General features: G+C 44.2%; 1 protein-coding gene across 4 annotated transcripts in view; it reads right to left on the bottom strand.

The window, feature by feature from the left end:
* The window catches only part of LOC100589061 (aromatase), a 128,215-nt gene that overhangs the window by 51,061 nt on the left and 55,061 nt on the right, over window positions 1-22,093 (bottom strand). The window contains exon 1 of one of the 4 annotated variants that reach the window (XM_030814095.1): window positions 19,392-19,526. The exons of the other annotated variants lie outside the window; for them this stretch is intronic. The gene's annotated coding sequence lies outside the window, so the exon portion shown is untranslated. Of the gene's footprint in view, window positions 1-19,391; window positions 19,527-22,093 lie in introns of those variants that run through there. 4 annotated transcript variants of the gene reach the window in all.

The following is a 22,093-nucleotide window of genomic DNA, read 5'->3' as shown; positions in this document are numbered from 1 at the left end:
TGGTGTATCTGTTACACACAGTGATCAGTTCCTGGCATACACTACATTTATAAATAATTGTAACAACCACATTATTCTGTCTATGTGCAAGAAAACATGGTATAATGAAAGAACCCAGAGAAAGACCACATTGTTTTCAATTCTCCAGTTTCAAGGGGGATTTGGGGAAGTGAATCGGACACTGCACCTAGCTTCCTTTGGCTCCAAGTCAACCAGCTCTTTTGCCAAGGAAGACTTTGTAAGCTTTTCTTGTTGAGTTGCCATAGGTTGGATGAGGTGGCTAAGGAAGGGTCAGGGGAAGGAATGGTGAAGATGGCATAGTCTTAACAGGGCTGAAGAAACCAGGCATGGTAAGACAGTTCTCCAAATGCAAACAGTAAACCTTGGAACTAGCCTTCCTCAACATCCTTTTTTTTTTTTTTTTTTTTTTTTTTTGAGACGGAGTCTTGCTCTGTCGCCCAGGCTGGAGTGCAGTGGCGCAATCTCGGCTCACTGCAAGCTCCGCCTCCCGGGTTCACGCCATTCTCCTGCCTCAGCCTCTCCGAGTAGCTGGGACTACAGGCACCCGCCACCACGACCGGCTAATTTTTTTGTATTTTTAGTAGAGACGGGGTTTCACCGTGGTCTCGATCTCCTGACCTCATGATCTGCCCGCCTCGGCCTCCCAAAGTGCTGGGATTACAAGCGTGAGCCACTGCGCCCGGCCTTCCTCAACATCTTTAACAATGAGTCCAAAGAAGGTGCTAGGGCTGCACCAGACTGATATTCTTCAGAGGTAGAGAGAAATGCTAGACAGATGGGGAGAAGCCACAGAAAGCCAGTACGAGTGGGCAGAGAAAAGATAAAGATGGGTGACACATTTTGTGAAAAAATTGCCCCAAATTACATTTATGATTCATCCATTTACCAGCTTTCCTAGAACCCTGAACACCAAAAAAGTGCAATGCATAGTGTTAGGATTCCAGTATTGGGGAGAGAAGGACAGGTAAGAAGAACACTAAATGAATATTGTTTTTGCCTTTAATGATACATCTAGAGAGAAAGACACGAACACAGATAAAAACAGCAAAGCTTTATGTGATAAAACGCCACAGGAAAGGCATATGCAAATTATCAAAGTAGAACAGTGAAGGGCAACAGGAATCAGCAACTGTCTCCCAGTGAGGCAATCTTTCTTGTCTGGTGGAATCACTAGGATTTTGCTGAAACTAGATGGTGGCATGCTCTAGGTGATGATACATGACACAGATTCAGATGTATTTTGAGTGTTTTCCCAGAAATACTGGTCCTAAAGGGCTGCTAAAGCCTTAGTGATGTTGGGAAATTTTTGGAAAAGCATTAAATATAAAGTCAGGGATAGCATTAAATATAAGGAAGCCTATAGAAGCTAACCCACAGCATATCTGAGGTAAACCATGCTATCATATGCATCCATTGTGACTAAAAACGTCTGGTTCCTTTTAAAAGGCTAAAGCAGGCCCACACAGATAGCTTGGAAAGAGGTTAATTGGAACCAGCTGAGATGGAGTGAGATTACCACGGGTTTTCGGGATATTGAGTCATTTAGAAGTCAGAGGTGGTGTCTCAGGCTATCCCAAAGTTAAGAGATTGTTTACTTCAAAATCAAAGGAAGTGAGAGACAGGACTAGATGGATTTCCTAGATCGACTAAGAATTCCTAAGCCTAGCTGGGGAAGGTGACTGCACCTACCTTTAAACACAGGGCTTGTAACTCAGCTCACACACGGCCAATCAGGTAGTAAAGAGGGCTCGCTAAAATACAAATTGGGCTAAAAGCAGAAGGTAAAGAAATAGTCAAATCATATATTGCCTGAGAGCACAGAGGGAGGGACAATGATCAGGCTATAAACCCCAGGCATTCGAGCCAGGTGTGGGCAACCCCGTTTGGGTCCTCTCTCCTTGTATGGGAGCCCTGTTTTCACTCTATTAAATCTTGCAACTGCACACTCTTCTGGTCCGTGTTTGTTCCAGCTCGAACTGAGCTTTCATTCGCAGTCCACCACTGCTGAATGCCACCATCACAGACCCGCCATTGACTCCCACCCCTCCGGATCCAGCAGGGTGTCCACTGTCCTTCTGATCCAGCAAGGCACCCATCGCCACTCCTGATTGGGCTAGAGGCTCGCCATTGTTCCTGCATGGCTAAGTGCTCAGGTTCATCCTAATCGAGCTGAACACTAGTTGCTGGGTTCCACGGTTCTCTTCTATGACCCACAGGTTCTAATAGAGCTATAACACTCACCACATGGCCCAAGGTTCCATTCCTTGGAATCCGTGAGGCCAAGAACTCCAGGTCAGAGAACAAAAGGCTTGCTGCCATCTTGGGAGCGGCCCACCACCATCTTGGGAGCTCTAAGAACAAAGACCCACCCGTAACAGAAGGAGCAGGCCAATGTCATCCAAGACCTTGGAGTTCTATAATCTTATCAGAGAAATGAGTAATGGGTATTATTAACACGACCTACCAAAACTTCATAAAAAAGCAAAAAGAGGAAGATAATGCTTTTGGTCAGTTAATACTAATTGCAAGTCAAGGAAATAAAGAAAGCAAGTGTGTTTCTTCAAATGTATGGGTTTTTTAGCCATTTCATTACAGATGGCACAATGCCTTGATGTAGCTAACTGCACGAGCACTCGTGTTGCATACAACTGCAAATAAAATTGACCATTTGACAAGTGCCGTGGGGGTAAAGAGGAGAGAAAGAGTTACTTTCCCAGGGTAGCCAAGGAGAGTTTCATAGAGGTCATGGTGGAGGAATAGAATTCCAAGGAGAGAAGTGTGGAGCAGGTCCTCCCAGGGAGTAAGAACAGCATGCAAGTGAGGGCCCATTGGAGAGGACGATGGGTGAAGCAGTAGAGTCTTCAGGTTCTGGGCCACCTCTCACGGCCCACCATCTCTCCCCCAATCAATTGTTATTTCATCTCTGAAAGTCTCTCATTTCCCCTTTCCTCTCTGTTGGGAACAGGCCCCCAAATCTGGCCATAAACTGGCCCCAAAACTGGCCATAAACAAAATCTCTGCAGCATTGTGTCATGTTGGTCATGGCCATAATGCCCATGCTGAAGGTTGTGGGTTTACTGGAATGAGGGCAAGGAACACCTGGCCCATCCAGGGCAGAAAACCACTTAAAGGCGTTCCTAAGCCACAAACAATAGCATGAGTGATCTGTGCCTTAAGGACATGTTCCTGCTGCAGATAACTAGCCAGAGCCCATCCCTTTGTTTCTCTAAGGAATACTTTTAGTAAATCTGTATTCTATAGAAACAATACTTATCACTGGCTTGCTGTCAATAAATATGTGGGTAAATCTCTGTTCAGCGCTCTCAGCTTTCAAGGCTGTAAGACCCCTGATTTCCCACTCCACATGCTATATTTCTGTGTATGTGTCTTTAATTCCTCTAGCGCACTGGGTTAGGGTCTCCCCAACTGAGGTGATCTCAGCACCTATCTATTCTCAAGGCCACCCATGAGCAAAGGCTTTCATCAGCCCTCTCCTAAAACAGAATCACAACAAATAACCCTGCCCCTATTCTCTCCTCCTACCAATTTTTCTTCCTTACTGCTGACAGTTAGTCTTCCAAAATCTATAGAGTTTGCCATGTCATGCCTGGACTCACAGACTTGAAGACTCCTCACTCCCCCAGTGCTAGGGTTATTAATATAAGATTTCCCCATTTCTGGCAAAAGAAACTACTTGACTTCCTGTTCTGCAATAAAGAAAATATAGTTGCACACTTAAATTTGGAGAAAAGGCTGCAGTGACATGTCCTAGCTCTTAGAAAATTTCATGATACTTGCTTTGGCCTTTGGCAGACAGAGCATGAACCCATTGGGTAGAAGTTGACATTGAAGCTGACTCAATGGATTATGGAAGTGGTGAATAAAAAAAAGACATTGCTTGCACTCCTGGAGCTTATAGTCTAGGAGGGGAGACAAGCAAAATACAGATAATCACCCAAATAAGTACTTAATTTCAGTTCTGTGATGGAAAAGTTAAGATTTCAAGAAAGATTAAACCAGGGACCTAACTTTGGCCACTGTAGAGATGGTATTTAAGGTCTTGAGAGAAGCTGAAATTGCAAGGGAGAATATGTTGTGATGTGAACTCCCAAAGAACTCAAGAATTTAGAATTTGGTAGGAAAAGGAACAGACAAAAAAAAAAAATCCTCAGAAAGAACTGTCATAAGGTGTAAATAAAACAAACAAAAAAACCCCTATTTTATCACTGAAGCTGAAGAGAGAGTGTTTCAAGAAGGAAGATATGGTTAACTGTATAAAGTGCTGCTGGGTCGTTAAGTCAGATGCAGGCAGAACATTGACATTGGATAAACTGGTGACCACAACAAGAGCAGTTTCTGCAATGTGGTGAAGCAGGAAGCCAGAATGGAAAGGAGAGGAGGAGATAAAGTAGAGGCAGTGCCTATGCATAATGGTCAAAAAGCGTGGCTGTAAAAGGAGAATAGACAGAATGGGTGATAGCTTGATGGAGGTGTGGAGTTAGGGAAGTTTTCACTTGCTTGGCTTTGTTTGTGAGGGTGGATTCTCGCATATCTAGTAGTGAGGAAGAGGTTAAAGATTTGGAAAAGAGAGGGTATAGCTGATGGAACAAGAACCCTGACCAGGGAGGAAGGCATGGGATCCAGGCACCTGTGGAGGGACTGTACTTTGCTGGAGGCGGTGATGAAAGGAGAGGACAGGAGCAAATCCAATGGACCCATCCAATCCTCCCAGGCTGCTTCTCTGGGAATAAAGGGGTTGCAAGCATTCCAGCTCTTAGAGGAAGAAATGAAGTTGTGATTGTGAACATGGAGGGAGCTTCTAGAAAAGCACAGTAAACCTGCTAGGCAGTGTGGAGGTCCCAGCTGAGTTTGGAGAGCATGAAGTTGGAGCTATGCCAAAATGCCCAGTTGTGTCACATTCTCCAGTAATTCTGATCTGTTCAGGCAACAGGCATGAGTAAATTTGGGAACAACTGAGAGGTCAACAAAGGATTTAGTGGTATTTTTAGGACACTGTAGGAAGAACCATGGCCTCTGAGCTAGATACAAAAGAAAATGAAGACAGGAGAAGATTTATGGACATAGGCAAAGTGGAGGGACCATTGGCTTGGAAATCTCATTGAGGCTGGAGAACTGCTGTAGAGAAGGGACTTGAGCAAGGGAGCTGGAGGGTGGTGGCAAGAGAATGAGATTTCACAGGAGGCACAGTTTCTGATGATGACAGGGTTGCCACTGTGGCCATGTGAGTGTGCTGAGGTGAAAGGGCAAATAATATCACTGAAGGTGCAGTCATCACGGAACTGGGCAGTCAGGGCATTGGTTGGATCAGCCACAAGGACATTCAGTTACTTAGAATGATGGCAGGAGTTGGGGGGCAGGGTAAGACCCCGAGAAAGATACCAAAGCCTTGGGTTAGTAGGGGAGACAGGGTGAATTGGTGGGTAATGTGAACCTTACAGGAGATTTCAGTCTTTTAGAAAGAAAGAGTAACAGTCAAGGGACAGCAGTGAGTTGCCTGGAAGACACTAACACCAGCTCCCAGCACTGAAATTATAGAATTTATTATTGAAAACGCAGGGCAGCAGGAAAAAAATGGAGTCTTCAGGGGCCAGCCCCAATATAATGAAGAGACAGAGTTGGAAGGATCTCCGGGGAACAAGAAGAGTTGGATGGAGCTGGGGAAACGGGGAACAGGAACTGGGGTGGGGTGCAGGCAGAAAGTAGTAACAGTCCCTTGGTTACAGCTGTGGCACACCTCTCAGTGAAGTCTGATGTTACTTGATATCCTCAAATGAGTCCAATCAGTATCAGTTTGGATACTTCATAGAGATCAAGACCACCCCCAAATTAGGATAGATGTGGTTTCCAGGTCATGGTTTCGGAGACTCTGAAGGTTCTTCAATGTATGTCACTTCAAAGTGCGCAGATGTTAAATTATACAAAACCAATGTAGGGTTGGGTCACCAGCTTTACAAAAATAACACATAAGTAATCAGACATTTGAGCCAATTACACTTTCTTATGTTATGTAAATCCTATTGCATCTACCTTTCCAGTCTCATCCCCTGCCACTTGCCCTGCGCTCCGCCCAGCTCTATCAAACTGGGCCTAACTTCCCAAGCACACTGCCCCATTTGGGCCTCCAAGGCTATGTGTGTGGCATTCCTCCACCCAGTATAGCCTCCCATCCTGGATCCCACCTCCCCTGGGCTGCGGGCAGGTCGGACAGTGTTCCATATCCTCCCTTCCCTCTGAGATGTTGACCTGTTTGCCCTTTATTCCCTCCCCACATTAAGTCAGCTGAGCATTTTTCATTGCCTAAGGGAAGCAGAAAGCAGATGGAAAAAATAAATATTTTGAGTTTCAAAATCCAGATCCTATAAAAGTTAGGCAAGGATTGGCCATAATATTGGCTTGAACAAAAGGGATGGGGACAGATAGAAAGTCTCCTCAGCCCAGAGGGAGGAAGAGAGGCTGAGGGAAGCAGGGTGCTCCTGTCAGGGCTCTCTGTGGGAACCCAGGCAAAAGTGCATTGCTCTCAGATTTCCCAGTCGTGACTGCAGTTCCTATCATTCACCCACTCGACCTGCTCACCTGTCTTCTTTTGGCTTACACTGAGTTTTACATTTGCTTTCGTTGTCTTTATTTAAAATTTTGGATATCTTAAATTTTAAAGTCCAGATTACAGGTCTCTTTTAAGAAAAAAATCAGATCTGGCTCCAGAGGAATCACATTACCTTGTAGCAACAACCAGCTGTCCCCAAGCAAGGACTGCCCTCTTTCCACAGGGCAAGGACTCTCTGCTCTCCTCAGTGCCAACCATTCCCCCACAGTTTATTATACTCTGGTCGTTATCTGCCTGCCCTTTTTAGCTCTTTGAGCTTCATTCGGATCCCTGGATGCCCGCTGAGCCAGTCAGGCTACAGGCTAGAGCATATGCCTGGTCTGGATAAATCTAGTGATAGCTCCAGAAACATAGCAAATCTAGCTTCCGCCAACCTTGAGGGAAATGGCTGGCTTCCTTTGCGCAAAGGTAAAAGAAGCTTCTGTTCTCTGCCTAAGTCTCCCCAGCTGTGCAGCCCAGAGCCAGCTGAGGAAAGATTTTGCTCTCACCTCACAAAAAGCTTCCAGATCCAATCAACCCTTCTCTGCCAGGCTGGGAGAAGAGCAAAGAGAAATGAACACATGAGGATGTGTGCCTACAAATCACATTATGTACATGACACATTCCTCTCCCTGCAAGGCACTTGCATCTCCACGGACAGAGCAGGGCAAGCACTGGAGCATCCTAAGAGGTTAAACTATGTACCCAAGGTCTCATAGCTAATTAGTGACAGAGTTTGGAGCCCAGGCCACCTGTCTCTCATTCCAACCAGTGCCCCCTAAAGATGCAATTGCTTCGTCCTGCCTATGGAAGGAGGACTGAGTGGGAAGCCTCCCCTGTGGCCGGAAGAGAAGCACCTCCCTCCTCATCTAGACGAAGGTGGACAAGCTTCTGACAGTCCTTCTTCAAACCTTGGAGTCAAGGATTCCTGCACAATTTCTATCAGGCCCTAAGCCTTTTAGTAGAACTTTCTAAGTTTATTTTTATTTTGGAATTCCATGTGTTTACTTCATTTGTAGCACATGTTTCCTAAAAACAGCTCATCTCTGCTCTTGCCCTTTTAGTATAAGGTCTCGAAAGCAGCCCCGGACCGTGTGAGAAAGCTGGAGGCAAAGAGCTGACAAATCACGGAGGTCCCCTAATCTGCGGAAGGCCCCAGGGCAGGGCACGGGAAGCTTTCCCTGGTCTGGTGTTCCCTTCCGCTCTTTTGGTGCCGTTGAGTCGTTGTCTGACTAGGAGCTTGCAATCTGGAAGGGAAGGCATTGCCAGTGAGCTTTACACATTTTACTATGCTCTCCACGATGTGACTGTTGTCATGGTTACTTTTTTCACCAAATTGAGACCCTCAGCCTTATTCCACACTGGAGAGGAAGTCAAAGAACAGGGCAGTCTGCATCCAGAAGAAAATCTGAGGCGGGCAGGAACTTTCCCTGCTTCTACCCAGACACATTCCCTGTTCTGGAGAGCAAAGCTGCCCTCCCGTTTCCGGCTTTTCATGACAAAGCTTGGGTCTTTGTCACTCCCAAGCAGGGCGAATGGAGCCAGATTTTTGTTGGACGCTTTCAGGAGCAAAACCAGCTCCTCGGATTGTGTCCCATTCACAGCTGGAGCAGCTCGGGCACTAGGCGAGGCAGGGGGTGAGGCAGGGGGTGCGGCGAGCGGTCTCCAGCCGGCTGCCTGCAGTCGGTGCCGCCCACAGAATCTGCGCGGCCCAATGCAAAATAAAAACGCGGGGCCCCGTGTTCAAAAAGCAGGAAAAAGCCTTTCCCTTTCTCCCGTGGTCTTTCTGTCCACCTGTCTCGGCAGGGTTTATTTGCTAGTTAATGTTGCGCTGGCTTGAGCACAGGGACGCTGGCGGGCCAAAGGCCGAACCTCACAGGCGACCCAGCGTGGCGGCGAGGTCCCTTGGCTGTGCGCCCAGGCCTGCGCCGCCCCCACGTCCGTGGCCGGCCACTGCCCAGGGCGGAGGGCAGCGGTGTTCGCCGGGTGGGGGCCCAGAACCTGTCCCAGGAAGACGCAGGAGACGCGACCGGGGTGAGACAAGAGTCCAAGCTCTCAAGCATCCACTGTGTCATTGCACTTCACTTAAAATACACGAATTCGAAGAAAAAGTGATTAAGAATTTCATATGGTGACTGCAGAGCATTAAACTCCAAGCGGGACCCCTTCTGAACGCGGGACCCTATGGCGGATTGCCAATGAAACCAGCCCTGCCTGCTCCCCATGCCCCGGGGAAGGGTCTTCCCTGTGCCCACCCCAGCTTAGCAGGCGAGAGCACTGGAAGGAGCCTGAACGCAACAACTGGTTGGCACTAGGCATTGCTCCCGCCTTCGCCCCTCCCCACCCTGGGGAAGAAGCAGATACTAAGTAGATAAATATGAAAGCAAAGTACCATATCGCTTTCCCCTAGGTTTCCTCCAGAGCACGTGTCAAATCTTTTTACTGTAGAGGTAGGGTTACTTTCCTTCCGTCAGACCCACCCTCCCCCATCCCATTTAAAGGTCTTCGCCAAAGCATAAGTAACATGCAATAAACCTCAAATGTTTAAAGTGTACTATTTTATGAGCTCTAACATATACACACGCACTTGTGAAACCATTACCAAAATCAAGGTGGCATTTAATTTCCATCACCCACTTGTCACCCATCCTTCCTCCACACCCATCCCCTGATAACCACTGATTTGCTCCCTGTCATTATTGATCAGTTCGTGCTTTCTGGAATTCTATTGTCATTATAATCAAACAGTCTGTACTCTTTTTCGTCTGGCTTCTTTTACTTAGCATTTTGATTTTGAGTTTCATTCTTATTGTTCATATCAATAGTTTGTTCCTTAATATTGCTGAGCAGTACTCAATTGCATAGCTATGCCACAGTTTACCCATTCACTTCTTAAGGAACATTTCCATTGTTTCTTTCCCCCCCCTTTTTTTGGCTGTTTCAAGCAAGGCTATGATGGATGTCAGTGTGCAAGTCTTTGTGTGGACATGCATTTCACTTCTCTTGAGTAAAAATCTAACAGTGGCTGTATAGCAGGTGTATGTTTAACTTTTTAAGAAACTGCCAAATTATCTTCTGAGGTTCCAATGCATTCCCACCAGCAGTATATGAGAGTTCCAGTTGCTTCACATTCTCAGTCTTTGAATTTTAGCCATTCTAGAGGTATCTGATTGTGATCTTAATTTTCATTTTCCTGATTATTAATAATTTTGAGCTTTTTCCAATGAACTTACTGGCCATTCATATATATTCTATGAAGCATCTGGCCAAATCTTTTTTCCCATTAAAAAAATGGGGCTGTCTTATTGACTTTTTTTTATGTGTATATTCTGGATTCGAGTTGTCTGATACGTGTATTTTGAATACTTTATCCTAGTCTGTGCTCTGCTTTATTTTCTTTGTGTCTATTGAGGATCAGGTTTTAAATTTTTGATCAAGTTTGTCAAGTGTCTTTATGGCTCCTACTTTTTTTGTGTTCTGAGAGACCTTTGTCTACTCCAAGGTCACCTCCTGTTTTCTTCTATAAGTGTAATAGTTTTAGGTTTTATATGTAAGGCTATGATCCATTTTGAGTTAAATTTTGTATATGGTATGAGGTAAGGGTTAATAGGGTTATTATTTTTTCTTTCTTATGGATATATCCAGCACCATTTGCTGAAAAGGCCCTTTTTTCCCCTCAAATTGAATTGTCTTAGTACTTTTACTAAAAATTGGTAATATATGCATGGGTCTATTTCTGGATCTTCTGTTCTGTTCCATTAATCTATATGTTTATTTTTTGCCAACACAAACCTGTTTTGATTACTATAGCTATAGTAAGTCTTGAAATATAAAAGCAAGATTAGTAAATTGGAGGATGAGCTCTCCAACTTGGTTTTTTTTTTTTTTAATTACTTTATGGGGTTGCCATGGAGGTGCACTGCTCAAATCTCTTTAAAACAACAACAACTACCACTACTACTACTATTTGGAGCATAGTTGACAGTTCCACCCTATGGATTCACCACCATGTTCACAGAAAGGCCATATTTCTCTGGGTAGCTCCTAAACAATGACAAGCATGGTAAGGGTACTAGTGGTAGCCCATTCCAGCCAAGGCAGGACTCTTCCAACAGGCAACCTTTGCTTGGGGGTTCCCTACTGCTGGCTGAAACTGTCTCAGAGCTATACTGTGGTCTGAAGCCGTTTCCACACAACTCACCCTTCCCTCTCTTCTTTCACAGATTTCAGACTACACTGGGGACTGAAAGCTTTTTGGCTTACTCCTGCTCCCTCCCTTTTTATCTTTCCCAATCATTTGCCCCTGTAAACCTCTTGTATGTTTAATGCAGTCTTGCCACCTGCTTCTTAAAGGTTCCTAACAAACACACACATTGGTTATTCTAGGTCTCTTTTTTTTTTTCTTTTTTTTTTTTTTTTGAGACGGAGTCTCGCTCTGTCGCCCAGGTGGAGTGCAGGGGCGCAATCTCGGCTCACTGCAAGCTCCGCCTCCCGGGTTGCTGCCATTCTCCTGCCTCAGCCTCTCCGAGTAGCTGGGACTACAGGCGCCCGCCACCACGCCTGGCTAATTTTTGTATTTTTAGTAGAGATGGGGTTTCACCGTGGTCTCGATCTCCTGACCTCGTGATCCACCCGCCTTGGCCTCCCAAAGTGCTGGGATTACAAGCGTGAGCCACCGAGCCCGGCTGGTTATTCTAGGTCTTTTGCATTTCCCTATACATTTTAGAAATCAGCTTCTGAAATTCTACCCCAAAAAGCCTGCTGAAATTTTAAGTGGCAGTTTACTGGCTCTATAGATCAATACAGCCAATTATCCACGAACGTGATATATCTCACCATATATTTAGGTCCTTTTCAATTTCTCTCAGTAATGTTTTGTAATTTCTGGTGTAGAGGTCTTAGGCATCTTTTGTGAGCTTTATTCCTAAGTATTCTTTGGTTTGTTTTTTTTTTTTTTTTGGTACTACTGTATTGAAATTGTTTTAAATTTTTTATGTTCCAATTGATTGCTGATAGTATATAAGAATACAATTGGAATTTGGATGCTAACCTTGTATCCTGAACTGAAACCTTGCTGAATTCATTACTAGTCCCAGTAGTTTGGTCTCTGCTTCCTCCCCCACCACCTTAAGCAAAAGCTTTTGGGGGATCCCAGTTCTCTGGTAAGACTGGGGTGTGGGTAGCTGGAGCTCCTCCAATCAGTATCCCTATCCCTACCTGGAACCCCTTCACCTTAAAAACAGCTTCTAGAAGTTGCTGAAGAAATCTCATACTCCAAGTAACACAGTATAACCAGCCACTGTTCTAGGGAAATTGGTATTTACTGAACACCTCCCCCATATTGTATAGGCATCTTATCTCATTTGAGTCTTTAAAATTAAAAAAGGAAACCATTGTGTGAGATAAGTAGAAGTAGCTCCATTTTAAAGATGAAGAAGTAGAGATTAAATCTCCCTGACAGGGTCTCAACAGTTGGTTTCTTTCTGAGGAAAGACTAAAATCCATCCGTCTGACTCTAGAGTTCATGCTCTTTCCTCCCACTGCAAGCTGACTATCCCCAGGCTACACAGGCAGACAGATTCCAAAATGGGTCTCTGCTGAGGCCCAAGTCTTTAGACTGACTGTCTTGTGTTCATTCAGCACGTGGCCCTGTGGGTCTGGAGGCCTGACTAGGCTCTGGGATTCCACCCCCACAACACCGGCCACCCAGTCTGGTTTCCTAGGTTCCTGTTCCTCCCAAATTGCTTTCTGAGGGTATCAGTGGCCTCCCTCTCACCCTGTCTGATGAACTATGTGCAAGTCTAAGCATTTTTTTTTTTTCACTTCTCTGCTGCCTTCGCAGAGAACGTCTCCTTGGAACCATGTGGCTCAGTTTGTTTCTGGTTCTCTTCTCAAGTCTCTGGTCACTTCTTATTCATACTCTGTCCTGATTCTTTTTTATCACCCTCTTCTTAATCACCCAGGTCATGCAGTCTGTGGTCTCCACATCTTCTGTTCTGTACCTCTGTCATTCTTAGAGATGCTCTTTCAAGCACCTGTAGGAGCAAGACCCCTCTAACCAGGCCTGCGAGTCGCCTAAAGTTCTGACTACCCAGTTAACCCTAACATATCCATAAAAAATTATAATACCTTGAAATTTCTAATAGTTTATCATCTAAATGATGTTTTCCAGATCATTCCCCTGTCTTCCTGTACTCTCAGAAGAGTACATCTTTTCTGAGACCCAATGTGTCTTGATTTATAGTTTGGGTGACATATTTAACATCTCTAAGGAATGTTCTCACTTGGGTGGACAACTTACAAGATCTAAACCTTGTTGACAAACTAGCTCAACCACAGTTCTACCCAACCAGGTAGCTAAGCCTTAGACTTCTCTTTAGTTCTAGGGATCCCACCATCCTTTTGGTTTTCTTTCCTTCTTCTCTTCTCCCATATCTACTCACTGAGCCAAGCCCATTGTTTTCTCTGAATTAGTCTTGGGTTAAGCTGTATCCTCTGTGGCTACTGCCACTCTTTGATTGATTAGTCCAAGTATTTCCAAAGGCTGATCTTCTAGTTCATATTATCCCCCCATCAGGGTCAATGTTACTTTGACAAAAATCTTTTCCTCTGGTACTTTTTACATAATAGGTGTTCACAATCTGGTGATATTAAAAAGCCAGCAGTGTTTGCATCAGCAGAAGATTTTGTACCAGCTCTTCATTATTTGTTCACTACATCCAAACTCCTTTGCTTGGTCTTTAGGATTTTCTACCATTGTCCTATATCACCAAGTTCATTGTTTATATTGTGCTTCAATGTGGAACTCCTTCAGCCAAGAGAGAAACACCAGGCTGGCTGACCCTTTCGCACAACCCGGCACTCTCTCATCCATGCTTGTGCCCATTGTATTCTACACACTGTGAATGCCAACTTTCTGTCCATCTTCAATTTTTCCCTTCAGTTTTAACCTCAGCTGTATCTTTTCCTATCCTAGTATTTCTTCTCCAACCCTTCCCAACCTTCAAGATATGTGTTCCTGAGTAAATCTCTTATGTGCTATTAGACTAGCCCCAAAGAGCAGAAGTTCCCAAATGTGACTGGAAATGAGCTTCATTAGGCTATGAGCTTCTTCAAGACAAGGATCATGTCTTATTTAACTTTTTAGCACCAGCATCTAGACCAGTGCCAGGTACATCATTTGAGTGCAATAAAATATACATTTTATAAACAAACACCACTCTATGGTGTTGGCCTCATTGGCAGAAGAGTTTGAGCTTCCTCATCTGGAAAATGGTGCTCAGAATATCGACATCATAGGTAGTGAACACTAAATAAGAAAAGTTATGTGAAGGTCTTAGCACAGAACCTGGCACAGAGAACTGTATATTTATGAGTTCATACATTCACATTATGATTTTAGAACTGTCATCAGAATTGCAGAGTTCCTGTAATTACTCCTCTACAGCAGGGTAGTTTTGCTAGAGCCTCCTCTAGAGTAGTACCAAACTCATGTATGAAGTTTGTAATTATTATAGGGGAAAAAACTGGTCCAACAGGAGAAAAATCCACAAGGCCAACTGCTTACAATGCCCCTGGTTATGATTTTTGGTGTGGAGTTTGGCTGTGACAGTTGAGATAGACAGATATGCAGATATACAATGATTTGTCTTTTTCAGGGATTCCATAAATGCATACTCGGCTAGGACCTCAGGCTTCATAATGGGAGGGACCATTTTTCCATTCCCTTCCTCACTTTTTTTTTTTGAGATGGAGTTTCAAAAAACTTTCGCCCAGGCTAGAGTGCAGTGGCGTGATCTCGGCTCACTGCAACCTCCGCCCTTCTGGTTTCAAGCAGTTCTCCCGCCTCAGCCTCCTGAGTAGCTGGGACTACAGGTGAACGTCACCACACCCAGCTAATTTTTGTAGAGACAGGGTTTCACCATGTTGGCCAGGCTGGTCTCGAACTCCGGACCTCATGATCCACCCACCTTGGCCTCCCAAAATTCTGGGATTACAAGCATGAGCCACCACACCCGACCCCCTTCCTCACTTTTTATACAGGAGAGAAACTATATGATCAACAGACAGAATAGTGTTTGGACACTCTGATGTGTTCATTTTAATGCTGAACCTTACATATTTATATTCAGCAGGCAGAATTAAAATTTTTAATCCAGGGAAGCAATTAGTTAAATCACTCTCATAGATTTAATAACTTTCATAGTTTTGGAGTGGCAGTTATCCCTAATCTAACTATGCCCTTAGTTTTTCTATCTGTAAAATAAGGGTAATAGTCTACTGTCACCCTCTTCTTAGGAATAGCAACTATTATGGTACAGAGGAAAGAGCACTGGAATGGGAGTCAAGAGAACTGAGCTCTATCCCACCTTTGCCTAGTTGCACAGCCCTTGGGAAAATCACTTCAACTCAGGCCCCTCACCTCCGAGAAGTCCAAACTAAGCAACCTCTAAGTCAGTTCCCAGAGTAAGAATGCTATGCTTTTTAAAAAATGACAGCTGGCCGCAATGGCTCATGCCTGTAATCCCAGCACTTTGGGAGGCCAAGGTGGGTGGATCACCTGAGGTCAGGAATTTGAGAGTAGCCTGGCCAACATAGCGAAACCCCATCTCTATTAAAAATACAAAAAATTAGCTGGGCATGGTGGCAGGCGCCTGTAATCCCTGCTACTTGGGAGGCTGAGGCAGGAGAATTGCTTGAACCCGAGAGACGGAGGTTGCAGTAAGCCAAGATCGTGCCATTGCACTCCAGCCTGGGCCACAGAGTGAAACTTTGTCACACACACACACACACAAAAGACATAAGTGGCCCTCTTCTTCTACCCAGAGTTGCCAGATAAAAGGAGACTTCCTTTGCACCAGGTAGAGAGTGGGACTGGGCACGTGACGTGCTGTCCACGGCAGGTGTGTGGTGTCAATGTACCAGCCATATGCATCAATAGCACCACACACCAGGCAGGAACTCAAGCAGGGTGAACATGTCTGTTTGGAGACAAGGACCCTAGGGAAGTAGAGGCATGAAGATTACTTGCACAAAGATTATTACTGATTTTTGTACAAAAATTGAAACTATTACTGGGCATTCTTTTCAGACTTCCTGAGCTGCCCATCAGCCCTTTGACTCATGACTAGAGGAATTACCCATAGATATCCCTGAGTGGGGAGGGAATGGAAAAAGAAATGGGAAGTTGCCTCTAATGCCTCTTGGGAGCGTTATTCCCTCCTCTGGGGATGGACTGAAGTGTAACAGGTGAAGAGCTCTCTCCTTATTCACTTGATGGTCATGCCAAGTTCAAGGCAGACCACCTCAGAATCTGCATCTGCCTACAAATACCATCATATTTCCCAGTTGTAGGAAAGAGCCACGCGTTTCTAGCCAAAAGACTTGAGTTCAAATCCCACCTACATGAACTGTCTGGCTTTAGGCACGATGCTCCAGGTGTCTGAGTGATGGAAGGATCACAAGAAATAGAGATGCACAGAGTGTTTATTCCAGGGCTGGCTACAGCCTCCCTGGCCCTCGCTCCTGTATACATCATCTCCTGCCCAAATACTATTTCAGAGAAGATTTTTTTTTTAATAAACTCTCTAAGATTGCTCCCTTTGTCAGGGGTATTTGAAGAAGAAAGAAGGGGCAACACCATAAGCCAGAGGGGACACACCGAAATCCTGCAACGCTGGGGAGAAAGCTGTGCCTTCTCTATCGTCATCTCACCCCCACTCTCAGGCCTGCCCCAGCCACACCTGGGCTCTCCCTCCTTCACCTTAACTTGGTGACATGTCACTTGGCCCATTCTGGATTTGGCTTCTGCTCCGCTTGTGGTTTGGCTTCCGCTCTGCTTGTGCAGTCCCTAACTGTTGTGGCCCGGGTCAGGGTGGGAGGGGACATCCAGGAAGCCCTGTTCTCAGAACTGTTCACACAGAAAGGGAACCTCAAAGAGTCCTACCCCACTTCACTTGGGGTGTGCATCATGGCAAGAAATGGTGCCATGGCCTGTGGCCACCACAGCCACAGCCTAACTGAGCACTCACCTCTGGCTCATAGCCAATGGCAGCCTTGAAAACACAGGACCTGAGTCACTCCAACCAGTAGAACCAGTGGTTAAGGAGTCTCTTCTGTGAAAAGATGCCTGAATCTTCACCTCCAGCCCTACTCAGAGCTTTTGCTTTACTAAGACCAGAGGGACTATTTAGTGTCAGTTTTAAATTGCTACTTGTGCCATTCTGACACAAGGAAAATGCGCAGGCTTGGACGTCAGACTGTCCTGGGTTGAAATCCCAGCTTTGCCATTTACTGTTTAGGTAACATCTGGTAAACTGCTGGGTCTGGCTTAGGCATGTGTGAAATGGGGACACTGAGACTTCTGCACAGTTGCTGTAAAGGTTGAGCAAAACTGCACATTGTAAATTGCCCAGTCCCCTTCAAGCACCTAACTCAAGAGTGGCTGCTCACATTTTTTTTTCTTGTTTCCTTCTCACCAGAGAAAGACTAAATTATCCCAAGTATAGTTTATTTATAAGAGTTTAAAAATTCTGTTGAAAGGCCAACCATGTAGTTATTGAACAAGTTCCTGCCTGATTGTTCCCATTCAGGTAGTAAAGTGTCCAAAGTAAATGGATTCATTCGTAACATAGATCGTCCCTACAGCAGGACTACTTGACAGTGTGCCTGCCAGCTGCTGTGTCCCCCCGGCCCGCCCCACACCAGATTCCAGCCTGAGGTTTGAAGGAAAAGAGCCATCAAGTTTGTCTAGGACTTTTAGACACTAAATAAAGATTATGATGGAAACTATCCTTCACAAAATTAAAACTATCCTTTTTCCTGGGAAGCTCTCACTGATAGAGAGGCTTGTTTTGATTTCCAGATTTATATTGAGACCATTCATATGCACGCATGTGTGTGAATGTATGTGTGTGTCTCAGAAATAACTAATCCTAACACAGCAGAATGATTTGGCTTAGTCTACAGCAGCCAGTCTAATCAGAGTATTTCATAGTCTATCTCACGTCTTGCAGCAGTTTGTCCATCTTCGTCAGACGGCTCATTATGCCAGCCAAAATGACAAGCTCTACAGTCCCATTGACCCCCTTGTTTCCTCATGTATAGATAAAACTCAGAACACATGAACTCAAAAGACACAGTGACTAGATTTGCAAAGTCCCGAAGAACCACTGCAAAAACTTAGCGGCCACTTGCAATATAAATGTTACCATACCTTTGTTTTCATGTTAACTACCCTTCGTATTTTAGGAAACTACAGTAAAGTTAAAACTGAAAACATATCCAGACATAGCCAACACAAGTTACATCTTATAATTACTTATGCAAGTTCCTTAACTTTAAAGCCACAAACCATTTCTACAATAATTACCACACTGCAAGTACATGTAATTTTAGTTCTGAAGGACAAACCTATATGCTTCTCTGTGATTTCATAGCACATTGCTTTAAAAAATTTCTGCAATTCAATCTAAAACACCCAACTTTCTAACTTCCAAGCAAAGCCACCACAAAAATGAATTCTTCCTGCCTGAAGTCGGTAGCAGTAACAGAAATACAAGGCATATGCAGCTTTTAAAGTAAAATGTAATCATAATGTGCTATTGAGGTGCCTTTGCTTAGAGGAGCAACTGTAAGTCCCAAAATTTGTGGGATTGTGTTGGTTTTGAATGCCCTGAGCCATTACCAAGCTTTGTATTCAGACAAAGCATCCCATTTTCTGGTTCCAAGAGAATGTCAGCATACAGTTCAATTTAAAGAGGTATTTGCACCTCCGAAAGGGCACAAAGAAAAAGAGAGAGAGAGAGAGAAAGAGAAAGAAAAAAGAAAGAAAGAAAAAGAGAGAAAGTGGTACAAGCAGTTCTTATAAAAAATAAAACGATGTGTCACTATCTCAACTTGTCTTTATTGAAACTGCAGTTTTCTAGTCTGTTTTCTTAGATCTGCAGTATCTCTGTGTAACACTATTTCCAAGCTCAGTTAGGAGGATTTTTATTTCATCCCCATAAAGTATCTCCTTTTTTATGCCCTTTGAGTACCCCAAGTGGGTTTATAATTACACAATCTTTATTGAAGGAGTACAGATGAAGTAACAATTGTTTCTCATTTCTAATTCCAATTTTCTGGAAAGACATTTAAGTCTTCAATCCCTGGGTACCTGAAAAAAGCAAACAAGGTACAGATGCCTGTAATTTTTCCTATTTTTAGTTTTGGAATGAATCTTTTCTTACAGCAATGAAAGCAAATGAAAAAACCAGTCCTTGAACACTTGCAACAAAAGACTATCACTTTCTACTGGAATCGACATTGGATTAAAAAGCTAAAGTTTGAAAGTTAATTATTTTGCTACTCTTTAAATATTTAAGCAGTTTGAAAATAAATTAGAAAATAAATACACGTATTTCCCTAATAGTGCACACCACTTGGGTGACATTCTGTATACTCCTATTTTTGCCATGATGTGGATTTTTTCCCATCAAATGAAAACCTACAGAAACAAACTCTGAAACGGATAGATTGTTCCCCTCCTTCCATTCTCATGCCAATGAAATATTTCAAGTGAACTGTTTTCTGATCACAAATATCACGTTTGTTTTTTTAAAAAAATCAAAAAGCAGTTATTTAAAAGAATACATACTATTATTAAAAGTTAGTCAAGACCAACTAATAAGACCTCAAAAATGAACATATTTCAAAGAATTTTGTTCTCTTCAATAGTTGCATGAGTTTTTTTTTTTCCAGGAAAATGTGCAAATATCAAGGTTACCTGGGTCTGCTGGTCACTTCTAGTTTTTGGACTCTTGAAGATGGTGAGTTTTGCTAATGATACGCGGCTGTTTAAGAACCGGGTGGCTTTTGTGGCAATCACTCTTCGTGTGCCATCTTTTATAAAGGTGCTTCTTGTTGCTAAGAGATCAGTTGCTTAGAGACCAAACCATTAAAAAAATATATATGTCAGGGGCCAACATAAATTATAGCCAAATTTTGTCATTTCAGCTCGCCCCCTGAATGTTTGGCTTTTGTAATAGATCGTAGCGTACCAAGAGAAGCTAATTACTAATCACAAATAGAAAACTGACCATGAGGAGGAGAAAAGATCTGTGCGTACACTCCCGTGAACAGAGAGTAATATCATGCCTCCCTTCCATGGAGTTACATAGTCGCTGGGCTCTCTGAAACTTTGGCTCCTCGTGGGGGTTCCTAGACATATGCTATAAAAATAGATTTATGCACACACAGAGATACCTGTCCCAGGAAAACTTGAGTGCAGGGTGGAGTATGAAGATGTGGGAATTGTGGAGCTACTTTACAGTCTTTTTCTAAGGAAAATTAAAGAAAAATGCTCTGCTTAGGAAAATGTATGTCGGAAATCTGAAGTGATCTTAGCCTTTAGCCAGATGTTTTATGTGTGAACATGATTGTCATTGCATCAGGTTCAGTTGTGTACACCTGGGGGTCAGGGGATGCTTGGATAAAAGTCTCTCTACCTTTTATTTTCTCTCCTGTACTGAGATATGGCATCATCTGAGGGAGGAAATACAATTGGTTAAGTAAGGTAAGGTTTGACTTGGGAAGAGGAGCCTTTCTGTCTTTTCCTGGTGACACTGCCCCTTGAGACCCTCCTCTCAAATTTACTGTTGGCTAAGTACTGTTCCACATAGGGACATTTACATTTTAGGGACACATTTTTAAATGAAAGACTCAAGTTCCTTTAAGATTTATGGAATAGTGGCATTCCAAACTTCTTAACAGGTAGGATGCAAGATATTTGGAGGCAAAATAAAGCTGGATGCGAGCCTCCACTGGATAACTCCATAACACACCTCCTTCCTGCATTTCTCCTTTTTCTACCTCCCCCATTCTTCAAGGTCTCTGTGACTCTGTCCTGGGTGAGAAGAAAGCAAGCAAGTAAGAGACCAAAGACTTGGATTAAAAGCAAGATGAGAAGTAAAAAGAGTACCTAGTGATTTAAAGATTTGTTCCCTTCCTAGCCTCCAAAGTGCTTGCCATTCTAGAAGCCCTCATGCCCTCAGCTTTATTGGGAGGGCATCCTGGAATGAACCCCACTGCGCAGGAGAGGGTAAGGTGAGGCCTGGGGGCTGGGATGGAAGCCTAGCGGGAGGATGAGAAGGTTCCCATTCCACTCTGTAGTGCTGATCACTGTCAGATTGGCATCAACCCCCACACCTCCATCTACAAAGTAGGTGGAAGACCCACAACCAACTTGAATTTGAAGTAGAGATATATGCCAGAAAAAAAGAAAAGAATGAAGACCTGGGCAAGTGGGATGTGGCTAAGGCTCAGAAGAAATTTCCTCAGCAAGAGGAAAAAAACACTGACTTCCCCCAAACCAAGCTATGAGTGAAAACTGACACATGCACCAATGACATATACATTTTCCCTTAAAGTCTCTTCCTTCTAATTCCCCAAATTTCTCTTTGTGGCTTATATTTTGGGATAGAAATGGAAGCAGAAAGGGCTAAGAAGGAATTAAAGGTGGAAAAGGCAAGAGAAATAATAATGTCTGGGTATACAGTTGCTGCTTAGCACCTGCTAGGTGAAGGAATGAGAGAGAGAAGAGGAGGCTGAAAGAGAAAGAGACTGTGAACTCGACTTTATGTTCCTTGAGGGCAGAAACTGTCGTATTCTCCTCTTTTCCTAATTCCAAGTGTTTTCACAGGGCTTTTGCATTTAGAATGCGATTAAATTCTTTTGTTAACTTCGCAGTCAAAGGAGAAACAGAGAGAGAAGGGATGGGTCTAAGGGGGTTGAACTGTTACTCTGTCCTAGACCCCATGTGACTGGCTCCCTCCATAAGAACCCGCTCTGCTCACATTTGTACTTTGGACTTAGATCTAAAACTAAAAGGCTGCCCTTCTTCTTCTTCTTTTTTTTTTTTTTTTTTTGAGACGGAGTCTCGCTCTGTCGCCCAGGCTGGAGTGCGGTGGCACGATCTCGGCTCACTGCAACCTCTGCCTCCCGGGTTCACACCATTCTCCTGCCTCAGCCTCCAGAGTAGCTGGGACTACAGGCGCCCGCCACCACGCTTGGCTAATTTTTTTTGTATTTTTTAGTAGAGACGGGGTTTCACAGTCTTAGCCAGGATGGTCTCAATCTCCTGACCTCGTGATCCACCCGCCTCGGCCTCCCAAAGTGCTGGGATTACAGGCGTGAGCCACTGCGCCCAGCCAAAGCCTGCCCTTCTTCTTATCTATCCATCCTGGTCTCCCCATTTTAGGGGAGCTCTGGTTTGGCTCTTTCTGCCTTGTGGCCATTTGCCTTGGACTCTTAGCTTTGACCTCTAGGACACGAGGTCCTACAACTTGTTTTGGCCACTTCCTACCTATCAGGAGGTGACTTGGGCACCATTCTGGACACTAGTCCTTGGCAGTCTCCAGGTTCTCATCTACATGGGTGGAGGTGGGGAGATGCTGTGGTCTGTAATGAGCCACTGCCCTCACTCAGTGT

The sequence above is a fragment of the Nomascus leucogenys genome, chromosome 6, assembly GCF_006542625.1.
Source record: "Nomascus leucogenys isolate Asia chromosome 6, Asia_NLE_v1, whole genome shotgun sequence".
Lineage (NCBI taxonomy): Eukaryota > Metazoa > Chordata > Mammalia > Primates > Hylobatidae > Nomascus > Nomascus leucogenys.
This window is presented reverse-complemented; position numbering and strand designations above follow the sequence as displayed.